The 14,059-nt window shown below is 45.1% G+C and overlaps 1 protein-coding gene across 1 annotated transcript in view; it reads right to left on the reverse strand.

Annotated features, from left to right (window-relative positions):
- The window catches only part of LOC127931633 (lysophosphatidic acid receptor 1-like), a 99,527-nt gene that overhangs the window by 26,216 nt on the left and 59,252 nt on the right, over positions 1-14,059 (reverse strand).

The raw sequence follows: 14,059 nt of genomic DNA on the forward strand, positions 1-14,059 counted from the left end.
CAATAATGTGACTAGAACGGCATTGTAAACAACAGCCAACTTTCCGGGACATAGACATATCATCAGCAGCTTTAAAAAGCTGTGTTAATCTGCAGGGTCCAATCTACTATAGCTGTCACAGCAAAACAAACAGCTATTGGTTGAGGACACGACAAAACACTTAAAGGCAACTGGTTTGATACATTCACCTCTGACGGTAAACAATGTACTTACATTCAGTAATCTGTCTCCGATTTATCATCCTGAGAGTCTCAGAGATAAAATGTAGCATAGTTTTGTTTGATTAAAATCAGTTGTTATATCCTAACACGGTCCAGGAAAACGTTGCTTAACCCGGTCAGTTTCTGTACAATCTTCACTCCAAAAGGTAACCGACGTTGTTTCATTATTCTACATTAAGTTACACAACAAATCAGCCCATGAAGGTCAGCCATCATTATGAACCACCAAGCCGTCATATCGGCCCACTTGGGAATCTTCCCTATCATTGTTACCAATATCTACTGTTTGATTAGTTAGTTAGTAGATAAATTATTAAGCCAATTGGTGATGATTCATAGTTTAGGCTGGGTTCATGCAGATAATCAAGAATTCTACGGCGTTTGAAATGAGACTGACTTGAGGTGAAGAATAACTCATTAATTGATCAGATATTAAAATTATAGCTTTTTAATCTGAAGATTTTCCTTGGTGCCCCGACTTCCTAGTTAATTACATCTACATGATTAGTTTAATCACGTAATAATAATTACAGAGAATTGATGTGATAAAATAACAGTCTTCACCTTTAATGATGCCAAAGACACACACACACACACACACACACACACACACACTTGGGGTCACTTAGAAATGTCCTTGTTTTTGAAAGAAAAGCACATTTTTTTACCATTAAAATTAATCAAATTGATCAGAAATACTGTGTAGACATTGTTAATGTTGTAAATGACTATTGTAGCTGGAGACAACTGATTTTTAATAGAATATCTTCATAGGTGTATAGAGGCCCATTATCAGCATCCATCACTTCTGTTTTCCAACGGCACGTTGTGTTAGCTAATCCAAGTTAATCATTTTAAAAAGGCTAATTGTTCATCAGAAAATCCTTTTGAAATTATGTATATAGGGTCCTATCCAGAAGAGGTGTTTAAACTACAAGCGCACAGCTTGGACACCCATGCATATCCCACAAGTAGGGATGAACGATATATTGGCGACCGTATCGGAATTGGACGATATGGGCTGAAAATGTCAACATTGGCCCGATGTCTAGTTTAATGGCGATGTGCAAAGCTGACCTGCATACCTGTATAACGTAGGTAGATGACCTGCATACCTGTATAACGTAGGTAGATGACCTACATACCTGTATAACGTAGGTAGATGACCTACATACCTGTATAACGTAGGTAGATGACCTGCATACCTGTATAACGTAGGTAGATGACCTGCATACCTGTATAACGTAGGTAGATGACCTACATACCTATATAACGTAGGTAGATGACCTGCATACCTGTATAACGTAGGTAGATGACCTGCATACCTGTATAACGTAGGTAGATGACCTGCATACCTGTATAACGTAGGTAGATGACCTGCATACCTGTATAACGTAGGTAGATGACCTGCATACCTGTATAACGTAGGTAGATGACCTGCATACCTATATAACGTAGGTAGATGACCTGCATACCTGTATAACGTAGGTAGATGACCTGCATACCTGTATAACGTAGGTAGATGACCTGCATACCTGTATAACGTAGGTAGATGACCTGCATACCTGTATAACGTAGGTAGATGACCTACATACCTATATAACGTAGGTAGATGAGGTACATACCTGTATAACGTAGGTAGATGACCTGCATACCTGTATAACGTAGGTAGATGAGGTACATACCTGTATAACGTAGGTAGATGACCTGCATACCTGTATAACGTAGGTAGATGACCTACATACCTATATAACGTAGGTAGATGACCTGCATACCTGTATAACGTAGGTAGATGACCTACATACCTATATAACGTAGGTAGATGACCTGCATACCTGTATAACGCAGGTAGATGACCTACATACCTGTATAACGTAGGTAGATGACCTGCATACCTGTATAACGTAGGTAGATGACCTACATACCTGTATAACGTAGGTAGATGAGGTACATACCTGTATAACGTAGGTAGATGACCTGCATACCTGTATAACGTAGGTAGATGACCTGCATACCTGTATAACGTAGGTAGATGACCTGCATACCTGTATAACGTAGGTAGATGACCTGCATACCTATATAACGTAGGTAGATGACCTACATACCTGTATAACGTAGGTAGATGACCTGCATACCTGTATAACGTAGGTAGATGACCTGCATACCTGTATAACGTAGGTAGATGACCTGCATACCTATATAACGTAGGTAGATGACCTGCATACCTGTATAACGTAGGTAGATGACCTGCATACCTGTATAACGTAGGTAGATGACCTACATACCTGTATAACGTAGGTAGATGAGGTACATACCTGTATAACGTAGGTAGATGACCTGCATACCTGTATAACGTAGGTAGATGACCTGCATACCTGTATAACGTAGGTAGATGACCTGCATACCTGTATAACGTAGGTAGATGACCTACATACCTATATAACGTAGGTAGATGACCTGCATACCTGTATAACGTAGGTAGATGACCTGCATACCTGTATAACGTAGGTAGATGACCTGCATACCTGTATAACGTAGGTAGATGACCTGCATACCTGTATAACGTAGGTAGATGACCTGCATACCTGTATAACGTAGGTAGATGACCTACATACCTATATAACGTAGGTAGATGACCTGCATACCTGTATAACGTAGGTAGATGACCTGCATACCTGTATAACGTAGGTAGATGACCTGCATACCTGTATAACGTAGGTAGATGACCTGCATACCTGTATAACGTAGGTAGATGACCTGCATACCTGTATAACGTAGGTAGATGACCTGCATACCTGTATAACGTAGGTAGATGACCTGCATACCTGTATAACGTAGGTAGATGACCTGCATACCTATATAACGTAGGTAGATGACCTGCATACCTGTATAACGTAGGTAGATGACCTGCATACCTGTATAACGTAGGTAGATGACCTGCATACCTATATAACGTAGGTAGATGACCTGCATACCTGTATAACGTAGGTAGATGACCTGCATACCTGTATAACGTAGGTAGATGACCTGCATACCTGTATAACGTAGGTAGATGACCTGCATACCTGTATAACGTAGGTAGATGACCTGCATACCTGTATAACGTAGGTAGATGACCTGCATACCTGTATAACGTAGGTAGATGACCTGCATACCTATATAACGTAGGTAGATGACCTGCATACCTGTATAACGTAGGTAGATGACCTACATACCTATATAACGTAGGTAGATGACCTGCATACCTGTATAACGTAGGTAGATGACCTACATACCTGTATAACGTAGGTAGATGACCTGCATACCTGTATAACGTAGGTAGATGACCTACATACCTATATAACGTAGGTAGATGAGGTACATACCTGTATAACGTAGGTAGATGACCTGCATACCTGTATAACGTAGGTAGATGAGGTACATACCTGTATAACGTAGGTAGATGACCTGCATACCTGTATAACGTAGGTAGATGACCTACATACCTATATAACGTAGGTAGATGACCTGCATACCTGTATAACGTAGGTAGATGACCTACATACCTATATAACGTAGGTAGATGACCTGCATACCTGTATAACGCAGGTAGATGACCTACATACCTGTATAACGTAGGTAGATGACCTGCATACCTGTATAACGTAGGTAGATGACCTACATACCTGTATAACGTAGGTAGATGAGGTACATACCTGTATAACGTAGGTAGATGACCTGCATACCTGTATAACGTAGGTAGATGACCTGCATACCTGTATAACGTAGGTAGATGACCTGCATACCTGTATAACGTAGGTAGATGACCTACATACCTATATAACGTAGGTAGATGACCTGCATACCTGTATAACGTAGGTAGATGACCTGCATACCTGTATAACGTAGGTAGATGACCTGCATACCTATATAACGTAGGTAGATGACCTGCATACCTGTATAACGTAGGTAGATGACCTGCATACCTGTATAACGTAGGTAGATGACCTACATACCTGTATAACGTAGGTAGATGAGGTACATACCTGTATAACGTAGGTAGATGACCTGCATACCTGTATAACGTAGGTAGATGACCTGCATACCTGTATAACGTAGGTAGATGACCTGCATACCTGTATAACGTAGGTAGATGACCTACATACCTATATAACGTAGGTAGATGACCTGCATACCATAACGTAGGTAGATGACCTACATACCTGTATAACGTAGGTAGATGACCTGCATACCTGTATAACGTAGGTAGATGACCTGCATACCTGTATAACGTAGGTAGATGACCTACATACCTGTATAACATAGGTAGATGACCTACATACCTATATAACGTAGGTAGATGACCTGCATACCTGTATAACGTAGGTAGATGACCTGCATACCTGTATAACGTAGGTAGATGACCTACATACCTGTATAACGTAGGTAGATGACCTGCATACCTGTATAACGTAGGTAGATGACCTGCATACCTGTATAACGTAGGTAGATGACCTGCATACCTGTATAACGTAGGTAGATGACCTGCATACCTGTATAACGTAGGTAGATGACCTGCATACCTATATAACGTAGGTAGATGACCTGCATACCTGTATAACGTAGGTAGATGACCTGCATACCTGTATAACGTAGGTAGATGACCTGCATACCTATATAACGTAGGTAGATGACCTGCATACCTGTATAACGTAGGTAGATGACCTGCATACCTGTATAACGTAGGTAGATGACCTGCATACCTGTATAACGTAGGTAGATGACCTGCATACCTGTATAACGTAGGTAGATGACCTGCATACCTGTATAACGTAGGTAGATGACCTGCATACCTGTATAACGTAGGTAGATGACCTGCATACCTATATAACGTAGGTAGATGACCTGCATACCTGTATAACGTAGGTAGATGACCTACATACCTATATAACGTAGGTAGATGACCTACATACCTATATAACGTAGGTAGATGACCTGCATACCTGTATAACGTAGGTAGATGACCTACATACCTATATAATGCAGGTAGATGAGGTACATACCTATATAACGTAGGTAGATGACCTGCATACCTGTATAACGTAGGTAGATGACCTACATACCTATATAACGTAGGTAGATGACCTGCATACCTGTATAACGTAGGTAGATGACCTACATACCTGTATAACGTAGGTAGATGACCTACATACCTATATAACGTAGGTAGATGAGGTACATACCTGTATAACGTAGGTAGATGAACTACATACCTGTATAACGTAGGTAGATGACCTGCATACCTGTATAACGTAGGTAGATGACCTACATACCTGTATAATAATAATATAATATAATATAATAATAATATAATATAATAATAGCGGTCGAATAAACATCAACCCAATGAATCTTAATCTCTCATGGCTTCCACTAAAACTTCAACTCAATGCATCTGAACTGCTCATGGTTTCCTGATGAAAGCAAATTAGTGTCCAGTCTTGATTTTTTTTAAGAATGTAAAAATATATATATATTTCAGACCAATTAATGTCTACTAGCAATAAACATAAGCACCAAACCAGACAGGCAAGTTCAGGTAATCTGACACCCCTCAGACCAAGGACAAATCTCCAATTTAATACAAGGCCATCACTAAATTGAATGCTTTACAAAATAAGATAAAAAGTAAATCCACCTTCAAGAAAACAACAAAATAACATCTAACGCTATCGATCGTATGTCTGGACAGATACTAAATCACATAAAATGTTAAGTGTATTACATGCTAGGTATTTTCTCTGTAACGTCTACTAGTTCAATGTTTGTAATGTCTTAATGTTAAATGTAATTGTTTGTCATGTATATTTTGTCCCATGTTGGAGCCCGGGAAGAATAGCTGACGTTAAGGAAACAGCTATGTTGGATCCACAGCTTTGCAGAACTAGGCAGACTGCAGAAGTGTAGACATGGAAAGACAGAATGAAGCGGACGAGTTGTGCTCAGGAGACTGTATACAGCTGTCAAACCGACCACGGGAGGACATGGTCCATGGTTCACGATGGGAGGGCTTGTCCCATGGATTAAGGCAGGCAGGCCAGAGATGGGAGGGCTTGGTCCATGGTTTACGGCAGGCAGGCCAGAGATGGGAGGGCTTGGTCCATGGTCTAAGGCAGGCAGGCCAGAGATGGGAGGGCTTGGCCCATGGTCTAAGGCAGGCAGGCCAGAGATGGGAGGGCTTGTCCCATGGTCTAAGGCAGGCAGGCCAGAGATGGGAGGGCGTGGCCCATGGTTCACGATGGGAGGACTTGGTCCATGGTCTAAGGCAGGCAGGCCAGAGATGGGAGGGCTTGGTCCATGGTCTAAGGCAGGCAGGCCAGAGATGGGAGGGCGTGGCCCATGGTTCACGATGGGAGGACTTGGTCCATGGTCTAAGGCAGGCAGGCCAGAGATGGGAGGACTTGGCCCATGGTCTAAGGCAGGCAGGCCAGAGATGGGAGGGCTTGGTCCATGGTCTAAGGCAGGCAGGCCAGAGATGGGAGGGCTTGGTCCATGGTCTAAGGCAGGCAGGCCAGAGATGGGAGGACTTGGCCCATGGTTTATGGCAGGCAGGCCAGAGATGGGAGGGCTTGGTCCATGGTTTACGGCAGGCAGGCCAGAGATGGGAGGGCTTGGTCCATGGTTTACGGCAGGCAGGCCAGAGATGGGAGGGCTTGGTCCATGGTTTAAGGCAGGCAGGCCAGAGATGGGAGGGCTTGGTCCATGGTTTACGGCAGGCAGGCCAGAGATGGGAGGGCTTGGTCCATGGTCTAAGGCAGGCAGGCCAGAGATGGGAGGGCTTGGTCCATGGTCTAAGGCAGGCAGGCCAGAGATGGGAGGGCTTGGCCTATGGTCTAAGGCAGGCAGGCCAGAGATGGGAGGGCTTGGCCCATGGTCTAAGGCAGGCAGGCCAGAGATGGGAGGGCTTGGCCCATGGTCTAAGGCAGGCAGGCCAGAGATGGGAGGGCTTGGTCCATGGTTTACGGCAGGCAGGCCAGAGATGGGAGGGCTTGGCCCATGGTCTAAGGCAGGCAGGCCAGAGATGGGAGGGCTTGGTCCATGGTCTAAGGCAGGCAGGCCAGAGATGGGAGGGCTTGGCCTATGGTTTAAGGCAGGCAGGCCAGAGATGGGAGGGCTTGGCCTATGGTCTAAGGCAGGCAGGCCAGAGATGGGAGGGCTTGGCCCATGGTCTAAGGCAGGCAGGCCAGAGATGGGAGGGCTTGGTCCATGGTCTAAGGGAGGCAGGCCAGAGATGGGAGGGCTTGGCCCATGGTCTAAGGGAGGCAGGCCAGAGATGGGAGGGCTTGGCCCATGGTCTAAGGCAGGCAGGCCAGAGATGGGAGGGCTTGGCTAGTGTCTGTGCCCCAAATGGCACCCTATTCCTACATAGAGCACTACCCTTGACCAGAGCCCTACGACCAGAGCCCTACGACCAGGGCTCTGGTCATTTGTTCTGAATTCACAGGGCAGAAACACACAACTCATTGTTTCAAAGGCAGTTTGTCTGAATCTAGAACGGTATTATTGTCTTTCTCTCTCCCCCTCTGTGTGCGCGTGTGAAAGAGTGATATAACAGTGAATTAGACAGAGTTATTCAGTAATCTGAAACTTTACATTTGGTGTCATTACAGAGATTCGTTAACAAGGACAATCAATGATTCAGGTTACAGTCCTGGGTTGTGAGTGAGTGAGTGAGTGAGTGAGTGAGTGAGTGAGTGAGTGAGTGAGTGAGTGAGTGAGTGAGTGAGTGAGTGAGTGAGTGAGTGAGTGAGTGAGTGAGTGAGTGAGTGAGTGAGTGAGTGAGTGAGTGAATGAGTGAATGTTAGTGTGAGTGAGTGAGTGAGTGAGTGAGTGAGTGAGTGAGTGAGTGAGTGAGTGAGTGAGTGAGTGAGTGAGTGAGTGAGTGAGTGAGTGAGTGAGTGAGTGAGTGAGAGTTAGTGTGAGTGGGTGAGTGAATGAGTGAGAGTTAGTGTGAGTGAGAGTTAGTGTGAGTGAGTGAGTGAGAGTTAGTGTGAGTGAGTGAGTGAGAGTTAGTGTGAGTGAATAAGTGAATGAGTGAGTGTTAGTGTGAGTGAGTGTTAGTGTGAGTGAGTGTTAGTGTGTGAGTGAGTGAGTGTTAGTGTGAGTGTTAGTGTGAGTGTTAGTGTTAGTCTGAGTGTTAGTGTTAGTGTGAGTGTTAGTGTGAGTGTTAGTGTGAGTGAGTGAGTGTTAGTGTGAGTGTTAGTGTGAGTGAGTGAGTGTTAGTGTGAGTGTCCGTGTCAGCCAGCCCAGGTCCCATAGCTCCATCTCTGTCATCTTTAGGAGCTGCTGGGAAACACACCTGGTACTAATAAAACTCTTGTTTGTTTCACACCTGAGTGGCTCTTCATCACAGTGATACTGGTCTTCCTTAGCCAATAAGAAGTGACAGGTGAATGTGGATGTTCCTAGTTATTATATCTTCGTCCCTTTGTATTACACTTCAGAGCCCTGGTCAAACGTAGTGCACACTATTCCCAGAACAGATTATCATGTGGGGTGTGTTTATGGGCAGATGGGTTGGTGCTAGTTGGGGATCCTGCTCTTTTCTCTGATAGATGTTCCCAGGAGAAATCAGGACACATTTTAAGCCGAAAGCTGTAATCTGCCCTCATCTGCTTTCCAGATGTGTTACTTGGAAATATGTTAAGTTTCCCTCCAACTATTAAAATAAACTCACTTCAGCTGAAGAGAGAGAAAACTTCCAAATCCACCCACCGTGCTTCCTCAGAAATATACACATCATTAGTAAATGGTAGGCAGCTGAAGCAAACAATAGCTTTGAGTAGTGATATATTGTGATACTGAGAACCTCACAACTCATTCTACAAAATACAATAGATTTCACCATTGTACCTGGTGGTCAATTTATCTAACTTAGAGCTCTGTCATTTTAGAAAACAAATTGTAGTGTTAGTTGATTGCGACAAATCTGACAGAAAAAAAACAACGATTGGATGTGCTTGACTTTAAAATTGTCTTCAGTCCGGTGAGAAAGGGACTGAGATAACGCTGGAATGGTAAGTCTGACAAACCACCGGCCTCCTCCACTGTACTGGGGTTCATGGCTTGGCTTTTGCTATGACCTATGACCTGTACTACTGTAAAGACTGGTTCTGGTACTTCAACAATGTGACGTTATGCCGTGCTTTGCAGACACTGGGACATGTCTGGCAGCGGGGGCTGCTATGGTGTCAGGCACTGCAGTTGTCCCGGACAATCAGTTGTATTGTTCAACTCCACAACCCTGACACATTAACAGGAAGCAGGAAGCTTAAGAGTCCATCTCTTTGCTAGGACCTAACTAAAACGCTATGAAAACGCAACATGCAACAACTTCAACAGTTTTACTGAGTTACAATTCATATGAGGAAATCAGTCAATTGAAATAAATAAATTAGGCCCTAATCTATGGATTTCACATGACTGGGAATACAGATATGCATCGGTTGGTCACAGTTACCTTAAAGAAAAGGTAGGGGGCGTGGCTCAGAAAAACAGTCCGGTGTGACCCCCATTTGCCTCATGCAGTGTGACACATCTCCTTCACATAGAGTTGATCAGATTGTGGCCTGTGGAATGTTGTCTCACAGTGTGAAATTACTGGATATTGGCGGGAACTGGAAAAAGCTGTCATTCACGTCGATCCAGAGCATCCCAAACATGCTCAATGGGTGACATGGCCTGCATACTCACCAGACATGGAAGAACATCGATAAACTGCAAGTGTGTTTGTTGTCCGTAGCTCTTGTTTATTAAACATTATTTATTTAACCTTTATTTAACTAAACAAGTCCGTTAAGAACTCATTATTCTGCCTGCCCAGTTTAAATTTAGAGTGGCCCATTATCAAAATTGGCAGGAACAGGGGCAGGGGGAAATGCATGTTGTCTGTATGTATAGTGGAATGGAGAACCCCTTGTTTCCCTCATGCTGGGTAGGCCAGTCTGGTTATTTTGTTGTGCAACAGGTGATATTCCACCTAAACTCTGGATGCCATGGGCTCACCAACCCTGTTCCTGCAGCTACCCAGTACTCTGTATGCTATGGGCTCACCAACCCTGTTCCAGCAGCTACCCAGTACTCTGGATGCCATGGGCTCACCAACCCTGTTCATACAGCTACCCAGTACTCTGGATGCCATGGGCTCACCAACCCTGTTCATGCAGCTACCCAGTACTCTGTATGCTATGGGCTCACCAACCCTGTTCCAGCAGCTACCCAGTACTCTGGATGCCATGGGCTCACCAACCCTGTTCATACAGCTACCCAGTACTCTGTATGCTATGGGCTCACCAACCCTGTTCCAGCAGCTACCCAGTACTCTGGATGCCATGGGCTCACCAACCCTGTTCCCTACCCAGTACTCTGGATGCCATGGGCAGTTCATGCAGCTACCCAGTACTCTGATGCTATGGGCTCACCAACCCTGTTCCAGCAGCTACCCAGTACTCTGGATGCCATGGGCTCACCAACCCTGTTCATGCAGCTACCCAGTACTCTGTATGCTATGGGCTCACCAACCCTGTTCCAGCAGCTACCCAGTACTCTGGATGCCATGGGCTCACCAACCCTGTTCATGCAGCTACCCAGTACTCTGGATGCTATGGGCTCACCAACCCTGTTCCAGCAGCTACCCAGTACTCTGGATGCCATGGGCTCACCAACCCTGTTCATGCAGCTACCCAGTACTCTGGATGCCATGGGTTCACCAACCCTGTTCATGCAGCTACCCAGTACTCTGATGCCATGGGCTCACCAACCCTGTTCATGCAGCTACCCAGTACTCTGTATGCTATGGGCTCACCAACCCTGTTCCAGCAGCTACCCAGTACTCTGGATGCCATGGGCTCACCAACCCTGTTCATGCAGCTACCCAGTACTCTGTATGCCATGGGCTCACCAACCCTGTTCCAGCAGCTACCCAGTACTCTGTATGCCATGGGCTCACCAACCCTGTTCCAGCAGCTACCCAGTACTCTGGATGCTATGGGCTCACCAACCCTGTTCATGCAGCTACCCAGTGATTAATGTGGGAAACCAAGTGAAATCTGTTCGGGAACATCAATAGTAACATGTTTTCACAAGGACACATATTTCATTAAACTGTTGACAGCCCTTCTCTGTGTTCTGGAGAAAGGAATGAAGAAGAGGGGAGGAAATTAGAGGTCGACCGAATATTATTTTTCAACGCCGATACCGTAACCGATTATTGGAGGTTTAAAAATATATACTTGTGTATTTATTATAAGAAAGGCATTGATGTTTATGGTTAGGTACACATTGGTGCAATGACAGTGCTTTTTTCGCTAATGCGATTGCTAAATCACCAATTTGGCGAAGTAGGCTGTGAATCATTGATAAATTAACGGGCACCGCATCGATTATATGCAACGCATGACAAGCTAGTTAAACTAGTAATATCATCAACCATGTGTAGTTAACTAGTGATTATGTTAAGATTGATTGTTTTTTATAAGATACGTTTCATGCTAGCTAGCACTTTACCTTGGCTCCTTGCTGCACTCGCATAACAGGTAGTAAGCCTGCCACGCAGTCTCCTCGTGGAGTGCAACGTAATCGGCCATGATCGGTGTCCAAAAATGCTGATTACCGATTGTTATGAAAACTTGAAATCGTCCCTAATTGGCCGACCTCTAGAGGAGATGGAAACACATGGTGGAGAGATGTTCTGGAGGAAGGAATGAAGAAGAGGAGGAGATGGAAACACATGGTGGAGAGATGTTCTGGAGAAAGGAATGAAGAAGAGGAGGAGATGGAAACACATGGTGGAGAGATGTTCTGGAGGAAGGAATGAAGAAGAGGAGGAGATGGAAACACATGGTGGAGAGATGTTCTGGAGAAAGGAATGAAGAAGAGGAGGAGATGGAAAGATGTTCTGGAGGAAGGAATGAAGAAGAGGAGGAGATGGAAACACATGGTGGAGAGATGTTCTGGAGGAAGGAATGAAGAAGAGGGGAGGAGGAGATGGAAACACATGGTGGAGAGATGTTCTGGAGGAAGGAATGAAGAAGAGGAGGAGATGGAAACACATGGTGGAGAGATGTTCTGGAGGACGGAATGAAGAAGAGGAGGAGATGGAAACACATGGTGGAGAGATGTTCTGGAGGAAGGAATGAAGAAGAGGAGGAGATGGAAACACATGGTGGAGAGATGTTCTGGAGGAAGGAATGAAGAAGAGGAGATGGAAACACATGGTGGAGAGATGTTCTGGAGGAAGGAATGAAGAAGAGGAGGAGATGGAAACACATGGTGGAGAGATGTTCTGGAGGACGGAATGAAGAAGAGGGGAGGAGGAGATGGAAACACATGGTGGAGAGATGTTCTGGAGGAAGGAATGAAGAAGAGGAGGAGATGGAAACACGTGGTGGAGAGATGTTCTGGAGGAAGGAATGAAGAAGAGGAGGAGATGGAAACACATGGTGGAGAGATGTTCTGGAGGAAGGAATGAAGAAGAGGAGGAGATGGAAACACATGGTGGAGAGATGTTCTGGAGGAAGGAATGAAGAAGAGGAGGAGATGGAAACACGTGGTGGAGAGATGTTCTGGAGGAAGGAATGAAGAAGAGGAGGAGATGGAAACACATGGTGGAGAGATTCTGGAGCTATAGGTAAATGTGTCACCCAATTAATTATGAACATTTTAGGAGGGGGGGTGGGCGGTTGGGCTCATTTATAGGCTTATACATAAGCCCTAATATTGGTGATTTAAATGAATCATCACCTTAGAAAGCGCTGTCCATTTCTTTGTGTTAGGCTTTGAAACAACATCCATCCAACGACCATGTTTTACAAATCAACCCGCTTGCCCTTCTTCCTTCAAATTGATCAATCACAGCGAGGTGAGTTTTAAAAGCACAATACTGTTTTGATAATAAGTGTTTGCAATTTTCAATTTCATTGCTTTCCAGATTAGGTTAGAGGGCCAAAAAAAACCTGAGTACCAGGCCATTAGGACCTGATGGAGGGACAATAGAGACCTGAGTACCAGGACATTAGGACCTGATGGAGGGACAATAGAGCCCTGAGTACTAGGCAATAGAGCCCGAGTACCAGGCCATAGAGCCATGAGTAACAGGCCATTAGGACCTGATGGAGGGACAATAGAGACCTGAGTACCAGGACATAGAGCCCTGAGTACCAGGCCATTAGGACCTGATGGAGGGACAATAGAGACCTGAGTACCAGGCCATTAGGACCTGATGGAGGGACAATAGAGCCCTGAGTACTAGGCAATAGAGCCCGAGTACCAGGCCATAGAGCCCTGAGTACCAGGCCATTAGGACCTGATGGAGGGACAATAGAGCCCTGAGTACCAGGCCATAGAGCCCTGAGTACCAGGCCATTAGAACCTGATGGAGGGACAATAGAGCCCTGAGTACCAGGCCATAGAGCCCTGAGTACCAGGCCATTAGGACCTGATGGAGGGACAATAGAGCCCTGAGTACCAGGCCATAGAGCCCTGAGTACCAGGCCATTAGGACCTGATGGAGGGACAATAGAGCCCTGAGTACCAGGCCATAGAGCCCTGAGTACCAGGCCATTAGGACCTGATGGAGGGACAATAGAGCCCTGAGTACCAGGCCATTAGGACCTGATGGAGGAACAATAGAGGGGATTACCTGGGCTCAACAGTCACGTAGAATTTTACTGCGATCGTGACTGACGACTTCCAGTATGGCAGTAATACGGTCATGACAACATCCCTAATCCTTACTCCAGGTTCCTCAGTTTTACAGGGATACTGTGTTATGTTATTATGGGATGTCAAGGGTAAGGTCT

The sequence above is a fragment of the Oncorhynchus keta genome, chromosome 9 (assembly GCF_023373465.1).
Source record: "Oncorhynchus keta strain PuntledgeMale-10-30-2019 chromosome 9, Oket_V2, whole genome shotgun sequence".
NCBI lineage: Eukaryota > Metazoa > Chordata > Actinopteri > Salmoniformes > Salmonidae > Oncorhynchus > Oncorhynchus keta.